At 47.3% G+C, this 18,068-nt stretch overlaps 1 protein-coding gene across 7 annotated transcripts in view; it reads left to right on the top strand.

The window, feature by feature from the left end:
* The first annotated feature begins 3,270 nt into the window (after positions 1–3,270).
* Positions 3,271–18,068, top strand: part of SOCS6 (suppressor of cytokine signaling 6) — a 31,996-nt gene continuing 17,198 nt past the window's right edge. Inside the window, exons 1-3 of one of the 7 annotated variants that reach the window (XM_061131216.1) lie at positions 4,303–4,801; positions 5,124–6,025; positions 9,310–9,497. The gene's annotated coding sequence lies outside the window, so the exon portion shown is untranslated. The other 6 variants (XM_061131217.1, XM_061131212.1, XM_061131213.1 and 3 more) reach the window with 6 other exon arrangements.

The following is an 18,068-nucleotide window of genomic DNA, read 5'->3' as shown; positions in this document are numbered from 1 at the left end:
ATCAGGGGACTTTGCATGAGTGGAGGACCTCTCAAGATCTTCAAAGACAAGAAGGTGCAAGGCAGCAGAACGGCAGTGGGAAGCAAGAGGGATGTAGAAAGTGTTCAGGGTTGCTTACTTGGGCCAATTTCCCCCAGGACTTTTAGCACCAAGGATGGACTTGCAATGTCAGGATGAGTTTGTAAGGCTACCCACCATGTCCCATCCTGCTTCTACCCAGTTTTCTCCAGTCCAAGGTCCACATTTTTCCTCTTCTGGAGGAAAGAAGATCTTTAATACTAGAAATCAAGCCAGAGGTGAAATTGGGAGATGGCAGTTGAAGTCATGACTCAGCTACTTTTAAGTCTGTCACTTGGGCAAGTCATATGATTTCTCAGAATCTCTTTCCTCCTCCATACTATGAGGATGCTGACCATAGTCCAGAAGGTTCTTTCTGGCCCTACAAGCTGTGACGTCAGGAGGAAGAGGCAGAACTGAGCTCCTTCCAATAGGCCCCTTTGCCAGGATCGTCTTTTAGCAAGTGTGTCTATCAGACAGGGGCTTCCTCAGCGGATGGCTCAGTGGTAAAGAAACCGCCTGCAATTCAGGACACACAGGTTCAATCCCTGGGTCAGGAAGATCCCCTGGAGGAGGCAATGGCAACCCACTTCAGTATTTTAGCCTGAAAAACCCCAGGGCCAGAGGAACCTGGCAGACTACAGTCCATGGGGTCTCAAAGAGTCGGACATGACTGAGCACATCTATCAGACAGTGCTGACTAAAGCCAAAATGTTGGAATTCAGCCAAACATGGAGACTTTATTTAAAAAAAACTTTTTTAGTAATGAGTGTGTTATTTCTTATCTACAGCACTATTTCTATTTTTTAATTTTTTTATTGGAGGATAATTGCTGTACAATACTGTGTTAGTATCTGCTATACAACAAAATGAGTCAGCTATATGTTTACATATATCCCCTCTCTTGAACTTCCCTCCCACCCCCTTCCATCCCACCTCTCTCGGTCATCACAGAGCACCAAGCTGAACTCCCTGTGAGATACAACAGCTTGCCACCAGCTATCTATTTAATACATGTCAGTGCTATTCTCTCAACTGGTCGCACCTTCTCCTTCCCCTACGGCGTCCTCATGTCGGTTCTCCACGTCTGCATCTCTATTCCTGCCCTGCAAATAGGTTCATCAGTACCATTTCTTTAGATTAGCATGGAGACTTTCAATAGTGTATTTATCCACTGGGGTATCTCTACCCTAAAGTTGTTGTTGTATTATTCATACTGTTATCACTGTTATTTTATTTTAGTGGTTAAAAGCTCATATTTTGGAGTCAGAGAGACCTAAGTCTGGATTCCAACTCTGCCTCCTAGCAGGGTGTGACTTGGGAAAGTTACTTACTACTTATAACCAAGAAGGCACAGTTTTCTCACCTGTAATGTGAAGATGATGATAATACAGATCTTACAAATTGACTGTTAAAGTAGATAATATATGCCCCCAAATATTTGCATACTTTGCTTGTAAAATACACACTACTTAGTAATAGCAATCATTATGGACCAGGTACTGAGTTAAACATTTTTGAGCACTACCTCAAGCAATCGCCACAACTGTTTAATATAAGAGTCGGGAAGATCCCCTGGAGGAGGAAATGGCAACCCACTCCAACACTCTTGGCTGGAGACGCCCATGGACAGAAGAGCCTGGGCTACAGTCCGTGGGGTCTTAAAGACTCGGAAATGAACTGATTTAATAGAGTTAATACAAAAATATAAAAAATGCCTCCGCCATTCTCACCCCCCGTCTTGTAAGAAATTGAGGTTACCACTGAGAAGCTTGGTTGAGCTCACACATCTGCATGAACTGTCAAGGCTGAGCTGCCATACCAGCTCTGCCAGACTCAGAAGCCGGGGTTTTGATCCTGTCTCCTGGAGGAGCAGCCAGCCCACTGCTAGCTTTGTGCGTATCAGCCCTGCTCCCTGGCCTCCAACTACTGGCCTTCTTCGGACTGGAAACACCAGTCCAATTTTCAGCCTGTCCCGCGCCTTCTCCTTCTGAACGGGCTTCTGAACCACAAGAGGGGTGGGTTGAAAAGTTTGTTTCGTCTCTATTCTTGTTGCTCAGTGGCTCAGTCCTGTCTGACTCTTTGCGACCCCATGGACTGCAGCACGCCAGGCTTCCTGTCCTTTACTCTCTCTCAGGGTTTGCGCAAACTCATGTCCATTGAGTCAGTGATGCCATCCAACCATTTCATCCTCTGTCTTGTTTCATCTCTAATTACTACTTACTATTTTCACTACTCTGACAGGTCTATTTCAGTCAACATTCACTGTGATTGGATATTTGAGAACTGAGTTGCATTTAAATCAGATTAATAATAGGAGTTTATTTTTACTTATTTTTCCGCCTCCCTCCAGGCATGCAGGCTATTAGTTCCCAGATCAGGGATGGTATCTGCACTTCTTGCAATGGAAGCAGGGAGTCTTAACCAGTGGACCACCAGGGAAGATCCTGTAGGAGTTTAATAACAAATTCAAATAAGAACTAAAGATGATAAAGGTCTGGTGAATCACAGGTAACAGATGACATCAACCTTATATATATACTATTCAGTCATACAAACCAGCTGAATCACCTGACAATGCAATTTTTAAATTATTAATCTAGACTTGGTGTTTAGATTAGAATTATATATCCAACATTCATAAGAATTAAGATCAATTACTTGAACTTTTAAAAAACTAACAGCTTTACTGAGGTATAACTCATAAACATTCACTTTGGAAAAACTTTAAGACTTTTCTCCCCTAGCCTTGTTTCCTTTTTAAAGGCTCCATGCTATGCAAGAAATACAACTTTCAAAGCCAACACTAATTCTCAAGTTAGATTTTAATGATACTTATCTTTAACCACTTTTCTTCGGATGAAAAGAGAAATAAAAAATGTTCCTGTAGCTTCTCGGTGACAAAAGTCCAATTTGCTGTTAATTCTATATGCAGGTAGCAAAGAATCAACGGGGTTTGGTTTCCAAAAAGTGAGTCAAGTTACCAACACTCAACTTGACATCACACTGCCTTGGAACTCGGCGGCACAAACAATAAACTATTCCTGCATTAAAAAAAAAAAAAAAAAAAAAAACACGCATTAAAAAACCCATGCATTAAAAAAAAAAAAACACCCACTAACAAGGACTAAAGGGAAAAGCAGATGGGCTGAAACAAGGAGTAAGTTTTTCTTTTAATCAGCACATCTCACGGTTAAGCTAGAGAAAGGTGTGGGAAGGGCCCGGCTCGGGCGCGCGCGCTCGGCCACTCCGTCCCGCTGCCCGCGGGGGCCGGGTGGTCCCGGCCACCGCGCCAGGTGAGCGGACCCCCGACCTCAGGGGACGAGGCCGGGGCCGGCGCCCGAGGGCCGAGGACATGGTCCTTCCCGCGTCCGCCCGGCCGCCGCGGAGGCGAGGCTGCAAAGGTGGCGGCGGGCGGGCAGGCGCGCAGGGGCCGGGGGCGCCGGAGGGCGGGTGCGGGCTCCCGGACCCCGGCGCGCACCGGCCCCGGCCCCGCCCCGGCCCGCCGGCCCGCCCCCCGCGCCGACGCCCGCCTGCGCCGCGGGCCGAGAGGTGGGCGCGGGGCGGCCCGCTCGGCTCCTCGGCGGCGGCTCCGCTCGGGCCGGCGGCCGGCGCGCCGCTCCTGGAGGAGGTGGCGAGGCGGGAGGAAGAGGAGGAGGAAGGCGGCGGGAGGCGGAGTTGCGGGCGAGCAGGGCCGAGCGCGGCAGTCGCGCCGGCGCGGGGCGAGGACGCGGAGCGGCCGCCGCCGGGTGAGCGTCTGCGGCGCGGGGCCGGGCCGCCCGCCCGCTCCCCTCGGGCGCCGGGGGCGCCGCGGTTCCGCGGGCCGGCGCGGGGCGGCTCCGGCGCGGGCGGGCCGGGGAGCGGCCAGGGCCTCGGCGGGTCCGCGGGCGGGCGCCGGGCCGGCGAGGAGCGGCGTCCGGGAAGCCGGGCCGGGGCGCCGGGCCGGGGAGGCCCGAGGCCTGCTTCCGCCGCGCGCGCCGGCCCGACCCCGGGGCCTCCGGCCCTTCACCGCGCGCGCCGGGCCCGGGCCGTCGCCTTTGTTGCCCGCAGCCCGGCGGGGAGAGGCCGGGGCTCGGCGAGGCCTGGGGCGGCGGCGCGGGGCCTGCGTGCTTGGACCCCGGGGCCGGCGACCGGCGGGCGCGCACGGGAGGCCCGGGCCGCGGCGGGGCCGGGACCCCGGTGGGCTCCGCGCGGGGACGCGCCGCCGGACCCTCGTGGCCGTGGGGACTGGGGGACGTGAGCCCGCCCCTGGGGCCGGGCCGGGCCGCGGCGTTCGGTTCGCTTGGGGACACCTTGGTGCCTCCCTTCTGGGTCGCATCTATTGACATTTCTCCTGGGGCAGGTCCCGGCCCAGAACTTGGAACGTGTGCGGTCGTCTGCAGGCCAACTTCACGTTTAGTCGGCGTGTGGAATTTGGGGTTCCCAGCCCCACTTTTTGGAACTCAGGGCCAGGTGGGAATATGGGGGCAGACCTCAGGCTTCCGGTAGTGATATATAATAATGCTGGATTCAGTTCCACGAATGTTTTCTTGAAACGTCTGCCCTGGAAAAGGCGACCTGCCACTTTGCTGTGGATGAGGATGGAGGACGTAGTAATCACAGTTACGGTGTGAATGAGACCCAAAACGTTGCCCAAATACGTTCTTCATGGATGGCGGTCCTTGGCCACACACATGTCTGTCATCAAACAAAAGTAAACTGCCCTCTTCTTTAAGATGAAACGTCCGAGGTGTTCCCAGTCGCGGTAGATGTGCAGCGATCTTGATTTTTTTTTTTTTCTTTTTCTGGTTATCGCAACAAATATCACAACATGAAATCTACTTAGCTTAGTTGAATGAATGAATGTTCAGTGGAATATGTAGTGCTGTGGGGGAATGTTTTATTTAAAAACGTGAATGGCGCTGTTTATCAAGTTTCACAGAGAAAACCTGGAAACAGCCTGTGATCTGCTTCCGGTGCTGTCTTATTTCTCAGTATTTCTGCATCAGGTAGCATGGATATGGTTAAGTTTCAGAGGCCACGCCTGCTCCAAGCAGAATATGTGACCAACCCTTTGGTTTCCACAGTGTCCCTCATGGTTTCTTGTTGCCTTTGGGGAAGCTGTCAGACTGACCTTGGACTTAACTAGATTCTTAGAAGAGCTCACCTGTGACCTGGCAAGTACTTTCTACTGGTCTGGATAGGATCCCCCACCTTATTCACCGGATCCTTTACCTTTTGGGGGCCTCCCTTCAGCATCTCTTTTGAAGCACTTTTCCCCCTTACGATCTTTGAACACCTCCTGAATTGGTGGGAAGTGCCTGGCCCTGCCCCTTTCCCTTCTCTTAGTGGGAAGATGGGCAGGCCTCAGACATGGCCTTGCAGGACCCAGGGGCACACCCTTGGGTGTCACCTGACACCCTCCCCTGTAGCACCTTGCAGGGGAGTGGCCAAGCAGGGGTTGGGGTGTCACTGACCTGGGCTACAGCCAGCCTGGGCTGGGCAGTGCCCTGGGAGGAAAATTCAGCAGTGCTGACTGGATTCCTAATCATCTCAGGCTTCTTTTAATGGCCCTCTTTTTAGGGAGCAGAAGCAAGCATCTTCTTAAGCCTGTCTTGTTAGGTAACCGTCACTCTTTAGAGAAAACTCGGGTAGTTTTCTTCAGTGTGATCAGTTTTCAAGAAGCTGTTTTTTTACTGGTATTTTCTTTTATTTGGCTCATGGAAGTAATTGTGTGATCTTATTTCAGAGTTATACAATACTCCAAGTCCCTGGTGGCTCAGGTGGTAAAGACTCCGCCTGCGATGTGGGAGATCTGGGTTTGATCCCTGGGTCGGGAAGATCCCCTGGAGAAGAAAATGGCAACTTACTCCCGTGTTCTTGCCTGGGAAATCCCATGGACAGAGGAGCCTGGTGGGCTACAGTCCATGGGATCGCAGAGTCTGGCACAACCGAGGAACTAATAGAGTACTCCAAAAACGAGGAAACTGTGAGGATCATTTCTGAGTTTGTGGCAATTACTGTTATTATTTGCTGATAAATATGCAGTCATGCAAAATGGGTCATGCACACACACAAGATACACACAAATATGTTGAAGTTTGAAGTCAGGTATTCAACAAATATGTTGAAGTATGAGGCCTCCCTGGTGGATCAGCTGGTAAAGAATCTGCCCGCATGGCGGGAGACCTAGGTTCAATCCCTGGGTTGGGAAGATTCCCTGGAGAAGGGAATGTCTACCCACTCCAGTATCCTTGCCTGCAGAATCCCATGGACAGAGGAGCCTGGCGGGCTGTAATCCATGGGGTTGCAAAGAGTTGGACACAGCTTAGCAACTAACACACACGTGAGGTCAGATTCCCCATGTTATTTATAATCTGGTGTAACTAATGGATGTGTACGCATCTACTTTAATACTTAAAAAGGGCAGGTAGGTAAATAACCTAGAGGTAAAAAGATCGCCTTTTGCTGTTTTCTGCTTGTTGCATCTTTTATGGGAAATGAAGATTGTCTATTTCAGTTCTCCGTCCTCATTCCTAACCTTTTCCACTTCTGGACATGGCACATCTGTGGTGTCCGGGTACTTTGATAAAATTATGAAAGTCATTTTGCAAGAGAGACATTTATAATATTAGTGTGTCATGCTAAGGGGAAACTTTCTTGTATGACTAGCCTGATTGAAAGAGTTATCCAAAAAAAAAAAAAGTTATCCAGGTAGTAAAAGAGAAACAACAGTGGGACGTGTTCTAAAGTGTACTGAGAGTGAAATTGTCATTAGTGTTTTTATGGTTAATTTATTATGCTGCATAACATGTTGCTTTATCTGTTAAGTAGGGAAGACGTTTGGACTAAGGGCACATTTCCCCTTAAACCGCCGTAGGGGTTGTCTTTGATGATTCATGCAGACTTTACTTTGTTGTGACATTTGTTTTGGGTGACTGTTGGCCTTGTTGATGTTTGAAGAATAGACGAATAGTCGGAGATAGATAAGTCATTGAAGTTTTCTGCACTCCCTTTCCATACAGAGGACATTTTGGAGGCATTAAGTCTTTGGGGGGAGTGTACATTGCTAGCTTGTGACCTTGAACACACTATATATCCCCTCGGAGTTTTATTCCTCATTTGGGGCTATGATGGGGGTAATAATCCATCTGACAGAGTTGCTGTGAGTGCGCAGATGTTTTGTGTGAAGTGAAATCCAAGCTGTTTACCATTGTCACAAGTGAGACTTCTGCCCGACTTCTCGGTTCGTCTTGAAGAACCTCTCTCTGCCTTCGGAGGGTCGTGGTCCAGCCCTTCTCTCCCTCGGCATTCCGGGCTGCATCTCGGTCCTCACCTTGCCCAGGGCTGCTCTTCACTGGCTCCTCCTGAGGTTGGTTCATCCTCGGATTCTATCGCCAGGGTCACCGTCTCAGGGAAGCCCTCCCTGACTCCGCTTCCTCACAGCTCCTTCAGGAATCCCATTTATCAGTTTGTGTGTTTCTGATCTAACGTTCATTACTGAGTTACTTGTGGAGGGCCTGGGCTGTGGTCTTCCTCCTCTGTCCGCCTCACACTTCTCGTGCTTCCTGTCCCTGGGTGGGGATGTGGGTGCAGAAAGCTCTTGTCGTTTCCACGTGGTTGTCCACACAGTAAAGGCAGTGGTGTGCAGCCTGGATCGTGGACGCCTGTTGGTTTGTTTCTCTTCTTCACCCCTGGCTGTGCTGATCTGCTTAGCTGAATAAATCATAGCACTAATGAGGCCTGAGTTCTTGAAACTCCATGGCCCACATAGCCACACGTGGAGAGAGTCACCCCTACCTGTCGGGCCGAGGTGTTTGTATGAATTCACTCACGCACCCGGCTGGCTGGTCTGTCTCGTCTGGAATCACAGTTGCCTAGAGTGTGATGAGAGGACCCGCCCCAGGGCACGTTTCCCTTGAAGTTGCCTTACAGAACTTGGTGGGATGAGACTCCAGTTGTCTGCAACCTCTGGCACCCTCAGGATGCAGCAGGAAGGAAGAACTCATTTGGAATTAGACCAGCCAGAGACCTAGGTGACTCTGAGCGTAGCTGGTGAAGGCACGCTCTCATAGGGCTGCAGATCAAGGCCTGAATTTCAGCCCTGTGATTTTATGGGGCAGTGATTTTTAAAATAAAATAAAAATCTTATTTATCTTCTTGTAAAATAATAATAGTGTGTCTTCTTCCACATTGGTGTAAAAATTAAATGAGATGATGTATGTAAGGGGCTTCCGTGGTGGCTCAGATGGTCCACCAGCAATGCAGGAGACTTGGGTTTGATCCCTGGGTCAGGCGGATACCCTGGAGAAGGGCATGGCAACCCACTCCAGTACACTTGCCTGGAAAATCCCGTGGACGGAGGAGCCTGGTGGGCTCAGTCCATTGGGTCATAGAGCTGGACACGACTGAGCCACTGAGCACGCACAACAGTAATAATTAGTTTAAGTTATACCATGACAGGTGGTTTCCCTGGTGGCTCAGACGGTAAAGCGTCTGCCTGCAAGGTGGCAGACCCAGGTTCGATCCCTGGATCGGGAAGATCCCCTGGAGAAGGAAATGGCAACCCACTCCAGTATTCTTGCTTGGAGAATTCCATGGACGGAGGAGCCTGGTAGGCTACAGGCCATGGGGTCGCAAAGAGTTGGACACGACTGAGCGACTCCACTTCACTTATACCATGATTAGTTAAAAGAAGTATTCTGATTAACCTGCAGTATCTGCATAAGACTTGGTTTTTCTTGCTGAGCAAGCCTTCTGTGGGGAAAGGGTGTGAAACCAAGAAGAGGAGAAGAATGGATATAAAAGAGGAAGGAGAATGGGCGTCTACAGAAGTACTGCTGGTGCAGCTACTAGAGTTTGAGGATTACACGTGGCTACAGTGGGGCTTCCCTAGTTGCTCAGGTGGTGAAGAATCCGTCTGCAGTGCAGGAGACCTGGGTTTGATCCCTGGGTTGGGAAGATCCCATGGAAACAGGAATGGCAACCACTCCGGTATTCTTGCCTGGAGAATTCCATGGACAGAGGCTACAGTCCATGGGGTCCGCAAAGAGGCAGACAGGACTGAGCGACTGACACTTGGACAGTGTGAGCAGCGGTGGGCTAACTGGCCCCGGGTCGTCGTGGTCGGTTGGTGGGAAATCTTGAGTGGAACATACCGCACACGGCTACCTGCAAGGTCCCTGGCGCTTGTTCTCCTCCTGTGTGTTTTAATGTTGTGTTATCACTCTTAACAGCCATCCCACTGAAATTTTTTCTTAAAATTATTAAAAGGACATCACACTTGGAGACTATGTTTGGGGAGCGGTGGCTATTCCATTGTCCTGGGGAGCCGACTCTCGCATAGTAGAGAACGAGGAACACAGAGGACGAGACCACAGCTCTGCGGGCCTGGGAGCCGAAGCCGTCCGGGCGGCAGAACCCTGCAGTCATCACCATGCCGTCCTGAAGCCTGCCACCAGGTGAGTCTGGCCGTGTGAAGAGACGTCTGTCTGTCTGGAGCGGTTTAGTGGCAGCTCACGCTTGTGTGTAAAGTGTCTCTTCCAAGAAGGCAGTGGAATATATAGCTGCTCTTTGACAACAGTTCTTGCAAAGACAGTTTAATGTTACTCTTTCGAACTGTTTGGAAAAGATGTATGCAGCAGGTGCTGCAGATCATCATTTGGTGCTGCCTGCTGTTGTCCTTACTGTGATGGGCGGTATTCTGGCCACATCAGCAACACGCTGGGTGGTGGGAGCAGCAGGGTTAATGAATACTCTTTTTAAAAAAGGAAGATGAATTTTTACTGGTAGACTTGTCACTTCATGTGACTTCCCTTTTGTTTTTATGTTTATAATAATAATGAAAGTGTCTGTTATTATACCCGAGTTTTGGTTTTAAAGAAGGTATCGTCCCTCTGATGAAAGTTATTTCTGTCTATTGACATTGCTTTTAACATAAAAATATACGTATATATATTTAAGGAATAACATTACTACCAAGTATCGCTGACTGTCAGAGTGTATAAATGTATACCAAACAAAGAATTATATTAGGATTTTAGTGCTTTTGTTCATTTGAAGAATTACTGCCTTTCTCGAATTAGAGGGCACCTTCTGATAACTTTATCCTCATGCAGACAATGAGGAGGCAGGTAAGAGTGCTAATGTAACGTGCCTGAGTCGCGTACCACGTCGCTGCAGATTTCAGAATGCAGCTCCCCTGGCCATCGATGCAGGATGTATTACTTCTGGTAGCCAGGGAACGTGGACTGTGTCTGCAAGGAGGATGTCACAGTTGAGCTGACTCTGGGGCGGCATTCGTCAGGGCTGTAGGTGAAAGGACAGTATCGAAGACAGGCTGAGCAGCGGGAGCCGTCAACCTAGAGGCTGCTTTCTCCTCTCTCTAGGTGACGTTACCCGTTCTCTGTTTCTTGGTTTACTTCCTTGATTTGATGGAGCTCATCCTCCTCGTAACTTCCTAGAAAGGTGATGGAGTGTGAGATCTTACATGTCAGAAAATGTGTTCTAAATATTTGATTTGTTGTCTGGCTGTGTTCAGGCTTCCTAGGTGGCTCAGACAGTAAAGAATCTGCCTGCAGAGCAGGAGACCAGGGTCTCTGGGTCGGGAAGGTCCCCGGGACGAGGGCACAGCAACCCACTCCAGTGTTCTTGCCTGGAGAAGCGCAAGGTCGCTGTGTTAGTCGGCACAGGATAGGTTTTGCTGCAATGGCAGATGAAAGTCTGAAACCTCCGTGTGGAAGTGATGCTTCTTGCTCGCTTTCACCAAGTCCACTGCCGGGGGCTCCCCTGGTGCCTTCCTGCAGTCCCATCGTGTCGCCTGCTGGCTCTGGGTTACCCCAGCAGGTGCAGAAGAGAGCTGATGAGCTGGCACGAGCTGTCTCGCCCAGAAGTGACTGTGTCCTTGCTGCTGGAAGTCGGTTGGCCGGAAGGCGTCACGGGGCCCTGCGGGTGCGGTGCGGGGGGTGTGGTCAGGCAGAGTTGATGACGTGCACGTGGCCCGCACTGGGAGCGGGCTTCCTCCTGAAATGGAAGGCTGACTTCCAGCTTTCAGTGTTGCCGCTGTGTCAGCTGCCATCTCTTTCCCATTCATTTGTGCGTGACATTTTTTTCCTCTTTCTGGAACTTTATAATATCTCTTCTATTATCACCTAAATTTTAAAATCTCACCACGATGTGCCTGATTATTATTTTTTTTCTTGGGTGTGTGTACTGAGCATTCCATGGAGTCTTTCAGTGTGGAAACTGCATCTTCAGTTTGGGGAAAAGTTTAAAATTTTCTTTTATAATTTTCCCCCCTCTTCATTTGCTTTCTTTTCCCGATTAAAACTCTTCTTTGTTGGGTGTTGGGTCTCCTAGACTGATGTATTAATTTTTTTTTTTTTTTTTTTTTTTAGCTTTTTCTCAAATATTTAAGTCAGTTTATTTTGGGAGTTTTTTTTGGGGGGGAGGATTTTCTCAGTTTTTCTTCTTTGAATTTTAATTTTGGCTGTAAGAGTTTTTGTTTTCTAACTGTTTTCTACTCCCACTTTTTAATGACTAGCATCTGACTCTTGTTTCAGATTTGTGATATTTTTTCTTAGGTTTGTTTTTGTTGCCTGCCCTTGTAGCAGGCTTAAATTTCAGCTTTCTCTCATTTGTCTGAGCTGGTTAACACTGTTGTCATCTGCTGTTATTTGCATTCCAGTTTTCATTGTCCTTGTGTGTTTTTTTTTTTAATTTTTTAATGTTTTGGCTCAGTGGCTGGTGGGATTGAACCGAGGCCCCCTGCAGTGGAAGCGCTGGGTCCTAACCACTGGATCGCCAGGAAATTCCACATTCCTTGTGGGTTTTTTTGTGGTGATAAAGAAGTGTATGTTTCATCAGAAGCTTGTCCAAAGTGTTTGTTTTGCCAGCATCAGGGAATAATAAAGTCTTTTACTTTCGGGGAAACCCGAGTCTGATTTTTCTTTAAATAAAGATTTTCATTGTGTTTTCAGTTAGTGCTGTCATGAAGCCACACCCATGCCACTGAACTTTATGGAACTTAATTTACGAAATACCTGCTGATCAGCAGTGGGCAATGTTATTTTCACTTGGATCATTTTAAAAGTATTAAAGGTCCCCTGTTTGGCAGCCTTGAATTAGTGATTACTTTTGACAATTAAGTTACCATTTTACAATGTGTATGACCTTTTCCGTTTTGTAAGATATTTATATTTGCTTAATAGGGCTGTATCGTTCATTTGAATAATTATTGCTCTATGGGATCTCCTTTATCGCTAATTATCAATGAATGAAGTTTACATTCACTCTTAATATACATTTAATAAATCTTCTGTGGATTACTTTTTGTATCTCAAATGTGCTTTTCTTTATTTGTGTATACTTACATAAAATGAGGAAAAGATTGTTTTAGCTAAAAACTCTTATTCTCTAATGCAAATCAAATGAAAAACTTAAATGTTTGTGCAAAAGCGTTTGAGCACGTAATTGACAAATTGCCTTTTAGATTGGAGCTTTGTGTTAAGACTGAAAAGCTGAAAACAGTCAAAGCAGTTGCTTTACTTTTCAGTTATTTTTATGTGCATGTTGCCACTAGCAGTTAAAAATTTTTGCTTTAGTAGTTCAGTATATTTCATAGACCTTGTGTATAAACAAATCTTGAAGAATGAAAAGTAATGAAGGAACTTCATCATTACACTGTTTAGGACAGCACCCCTGCCCCTGAATAAAAGTAAATAACAGACAGATACTTGGGCCCTGCTTAATTGTCAACAGTTGGTCAGGAATTCTCAAAGGATCTTACCTACTTGGTAGTTTAACCAATAGTTTAATACTTTCTTATCGGCAGTGAAAGTGGTGAGATTATTTGGAAATTTGCTGTTTTTTAGCTAAAACATTGCTAAGTGCCTGGAAAGGTGTAAAAAGGTATACATTCAGAAGATGCGCAGCCTCCTGTAAAGAATCTGCCTTCTAGTGCAGGACACAGGCTCGATCCCTGGTTCAGGAAGACCCCACATGCTGTGGAGCACGTCACCCCACGCGTGCCAGCTCCTCAGCTTGTGTTCTCGGGCAACAAGAGACACTGCCACAGCGAGAGGCCCACCCACCGAGCTAGAGAGGGGGCCCTGTCCTCAGCGGGAGGGGAGGCCCACCCACCGCAGCTAGAGAGGCGCCCCCGTCCTCAGCAAGAAGGGAGGCCCGAGCAACAACGGAGACCCCGCACAGTAAACAGACAGTGTAATAACACTAGATAGTATAGCATTAATTTGAAAATAAATGATAAAAATAAATAAACATTAGCATGTATACATAGAGACAGTAATGAACTAGTAATAGGTGTACTGCTTTTTAATGGGTAACTGGTGGTGCAGTGGTAAAGAATCTGCCTGTCGATGCAGGAGATGTGGGTTTGATCCCTGGGTTCTGAAGATCCCCTGGAATAGGAAATGGCAAGCCACTCCAGTATTCTTGCCTGGAAAATGCCATGGACAGAGAAGCTTGGCAGCTACAGCCCATGGGGTTGCGAAGAGTTGGACACGACTGAGCAACTGCGCGCACACACACTTTTCAAATCCAACGTGTTAAAATCTCAGTTGAAAAATCGAGGAGCGAGTTTATTTCAGTAATCAAATCTTATAAGCTAGCTCCATTGATGGTTTAAATGACTGAATTTATGAATTTTTCTGTATTCAATTTAATAGGAATGTGTTGGACACAGTAATAGGAAAATGTATTTAGAAGTGCTCACATAAAAGTTCTCTACAGGTTAAATTTCTAAGTCTCTGCACATTTTTGTTCTCACTGAATCAGATAATTTTAGAGCTGCATGTGTTTTAGAGATTAGCGTCTTCATTTTATATGGGAGATTTGAGACTGGAGATGGACTGTGTCACACAGAAAACTTAGTGCCACGGTATAGTTTTGTATCTAGCCCACAAGTGGGAGTTGGAACTTGAAAATTTACTAGAGCTTTTGTTGTACTCATAAACATCATTCTTAATTTTAAATTATATGGCAACTTTAAGTCCATTCTCCTTAACTTGATTATTGGATATGACTCTGCCACTTAAGTCAACACAGTGTGTGCGTCCTCAGTTGTATCTGACTCTGCAGCTCCGTGGACTGTAGCCCACCAGGCTCCTCTGTCCACGGGATTCTCCAGGCAAGAATACTGGAGTGCATTGCCATTTCCTTCTCCAGGGCATCTTCCCGACCCAGGGATTGAACCCCTGTCTCCTGTATTAGCAGGCGATTCTTTTCCACTGAGCCACCTGGGAAACCCACTTATCTACCTTTATAGCCATGCAAATATTCATATGATGTCTTAAAGCTTATTGTGCAAAGATCAGAGACTCTAAAAGAAGTCAAAGCGATTCTGTTATGTTTATTGCATTTCACTTATTTAGTGAAGAGTCAGAGATTTTAATGCTACTCGCCGGCTACCAAGTTAGCCAAAAACAGTTTCATTGCTGCTGCCAGAAGACATGAGACTCCTGGGTCAGAGATAAAGGCCTTTTTTACTCAGGATGGTAACAGGCATCTGTTGCCAGTGCCATGTGGAGGGAAGATGTGGGGCCGGGGTGGAGACGGAGCAGGAAACCAGTGAGGAGGCTGCTGCAGTGATGGCCGGTGTGGTGAGTGGACCCACAAGTGAGCGGGCTCTGCATATATTTTGACGATAGGGATTGAGATTGGATGTGGAGTGAAAGAGGAGAGCCCTGGATGGTGCTGAAGGTTTTGATCTGAACAGCTGGAAGACCGGAGTAGCCATGAATGAAAGTGGGAAAGAGTGCAGCTTGAGCAGGTTTAGGGCTGGGATGGGAAAAAAAAAAAAATCCAGATTTTCATTTTGAACGTGCTTGAGTCTTAGGTATCCGTAAGACGGCGCAGCGGCAGAGTCCAGAGAAGAGAGGACCTGGTGGGAACTGGACTGAACAGAGGGGCGGTTCGGGAGCGGGCTGCACATCTGTGATCTCGTGCGTGAGGATGACGGACGTGAGTGCAGACGGACGAGAAACGACCCGTCAGTGCCCGGCCGAGCGTGTCGGGGGTGCGGCTGGTCCGCGAGCGCAGGCCTGAGAGCGGGCGCTGGGTTTGCAGCAGAGCCGGCGTTGGTGACCTTGGCGAGAGCGGTCCCTGTAACCGCGGGGGAGAAGGGCTCTGGTGGGAGTTTCAGAAAAATGGGGGCAAGGGGGTCCTCACGTATACGCGTGGTAAGATGCAGGGGGGATTAAAGAGAGGAGCATAGACGGTGGGGCAGGCTGGTGTGTGTCTTTGCGGAGTGGCATCCTGAGGAGTGACCCAGCAGAGGGGCCGCTTGGCAGAAGGAGTCGCGTGCACCAGCGGAGCGGCCTGTGGAAAGGCCCCGGGGTTTACGGTAACAGGGCGGGCCTGGGCTGACGCGGGCCGCAGCCTCGCCTTTGCTTCTGAAGGTCTCGATTTCTCCTGGAGGTGGGAAGCCGGGCCCTCAGCTGAGATCGAAGGGTGGGGAGATGTCAGAGGTCTGCGGGAAGACAGACATGAGACGTGCCCGGCGAGGAAGGGGAGAGCTGAGTGGCCCAGGGGCTGGAGCCTGACTTCCAGGTGCCTTCAGGCTGCCCTGCGGCTCACGGAGACGGCTGCAGACTGAGCCCAGCCAGACGGCCGGGTTCTCCAGCCCCGTTCCCGGGGAGGCTGCAGGCAGCCGGTGTCCTCAGGGTTGTGGTTCTGCCAGGACCGTTTTTCAGAGTGAGAATGGGGGAAGGGAATTGAAGGAATGTTCTATGGAATGACGGTGATTAACCATGGAATACAAGCCGGGGTAAGGCCATTGAAGAGCTGGTGGGCCTATTACTCTTAACGTTTAAACTCCGAATGTTTCAGTCCAGACTACATATACACTAAATAAAATGTAATGTCAGATTGGCAAAAAGTTATTTTAAGTGGGCTGAGGAGAAGGAGGAGGCTGTCTAGGTTCTTAATACAGCAAAAATAATAACTTTTTACCTGTTGACCTGCATTATTATTTGATGATCATGCTGTGCCTGAGAACCAAGGAAAGGCCTTGCACTCTGCTCTGACTTGATGGATTTACTCAGCCATCCCCTTCTAAACAGTGCCTTACCAACAAACAAGCCTACAGACCTTGTTCTGGAAAAAACACTCCATGTTTTTTGTAGAATATTTTGAAAATAAGGTATTGGAAATAATACTTACAAAGTCTTCTGTGATCCAGTTGACAGTTACGCGGTATTTCTTTCTGGTCTGATTTTCCTCCCCATTCTTTCTACATAATCGAGGCCACATTTTACATAAGATTTCATTTCCTGTGTTTTTGCACGTTACAAATGAACAATATGAACTTTTCCCCCATGTTATTTATAACTCTGTTTAAATATCAATTTTAGTGGTTCCCTAAAGTTCCATTGTGTAGATGTGCAAGAATTTTGTTTACAGTTCTCATAATGTTGGAAATCAGAATGTTTCTGATTTTTTTTAATTTATTTTATCTTTTCACCACGTTATAAACGCAGGGGATGTTATTATGCTTTGTTTTTATATTCAAGATTCATAAAAATAGCATTATTGGGTCAAAGAGTATGTTTTTAAGAGTTGCATATAGCCAGGTGCTGTTTTACAACTATATTAAGGTGTTTTCAACTAATGCATATCACTGTTTAGAAAAATCTTTGCTGATTTGATTTGTGAAAAATCACTACTATTTTAATTTGCATTTCTTTGGATTCTTAGAGGGTCAGTGTTCTTCTCTGAATATGTTGAGCTAATTGGTTACCCCTGTGCAAAGATGCAAATTAATCCCTTCCTCACACTTGAGTCAGTACTAACCAAGTATTAACCAAGGACTTACCTGTGAGAACTTACGTATGAGAAACAAACCCTGTAATACTTTTCTAGAGAAAATAACAGGAGATAGCATGCTTTCTGTGTTGAAAGTGTTTCTTAAGACAATAGAAGCAGCCGACAATAAAAGAAAACTTACAGATTCGGCTGAAATACATTGAGACACTTCAGTTCCTCAGGACACCACAGAAGAGGAAGAAGTCAAGACACAAGTACTATACAGTGTAGAAAAAAGAAAGTAGATGATCTGTATAACTGACGGGGTGAGTCCTAGGGGTCTGAAACGCACCTGCCTTGTCATAAGCCCTTGTGGTGTGCACATCTAGTTACGCATTTTAGTAATTCTCCCTATAATAAGGAAAAAAGGAAGAGTGTTTAAAACCCAGCCCATTTTACATTGCCACCAGCAGTGTAGAAGGGTTCCACTTTCTCTCCCTCCTTGCTGACCCTAGGTCTTGCCCTTCTTGGGGTGGGTAGTGGTCCCTCATTGCGGTTTTCATTTACATTTTCCTCACCACCAGTAGTGTCAAGCACCTGTTCATGTCCTTACTAGCCATTTGTATGTCTTTGGTAAAAGGTCTTATTTAAATCTTTTGCCCACTTAAGAACAGATTGTCTTATCATTCAGTTTTAAGAGTTTTTTATGTATTTGTTGTGGGTCCAATTCCTTTATCAGATACACGGTAAGCAAATATTTCCTCCCGATCTGTAGCTTGTCTTTTTTCTTAACAATGCATTTTGGAGCATGTAAGTTTTTAATTTTAATGAAGTCCCAGTGCTTAGTGGTTTTTATGAATCAGTTCTCAGTTGTATTCTGTTAGTTTATCTTTAAAATGCTGAAATGGTTGCTGTCGACAGTTTGGCCCAGCTTTATAGTTTTTACAGAGGAAAAAAACTTTATAGTTTTTGCAGAGTTTTTCTCTGCTTTTTAAAGAGAAGATCTATCAGCCTCCCTTTCCATCATGCCAGAAGTGGATCCCTCTTGGTGCATGCTTTTAAATTCTCATGTTCAGATGAGGAAACTGAGGCGTGGGGCCCAGGGTCATTAGGCAGTGGTGACTGCAGAGTCTTGCTCAGAACCGCGAGGCTTTGTCCTCCCAGTTCCATACGGCATTAACGCAGTTAGATAAAACAGCACGTTGTCGGGAACTGCCGACGGTCAGCTCTCGTGTCTGTTGGTTGGCAAATTCCTTTGCAACTTCAGGCCA

This window comes from Dama dama, chromosome 27 (genome assembly GCF_033118175.1).
Source record: "Dama dama isolate Ldn47 chromosome 27, ASM3311817v1, whole genome shotgun sequence".
Classification (NCBI taxonomy): Eukaryota; Metazoa; Chordata; class Mammalia; order Artiodactyla; family Cervidae; genus Dama; species Dama dama.
Note: the sequence above shows the minus strand (reverse complement) of the source record. Positions and strands in the feature narration are given on the sequence as shown.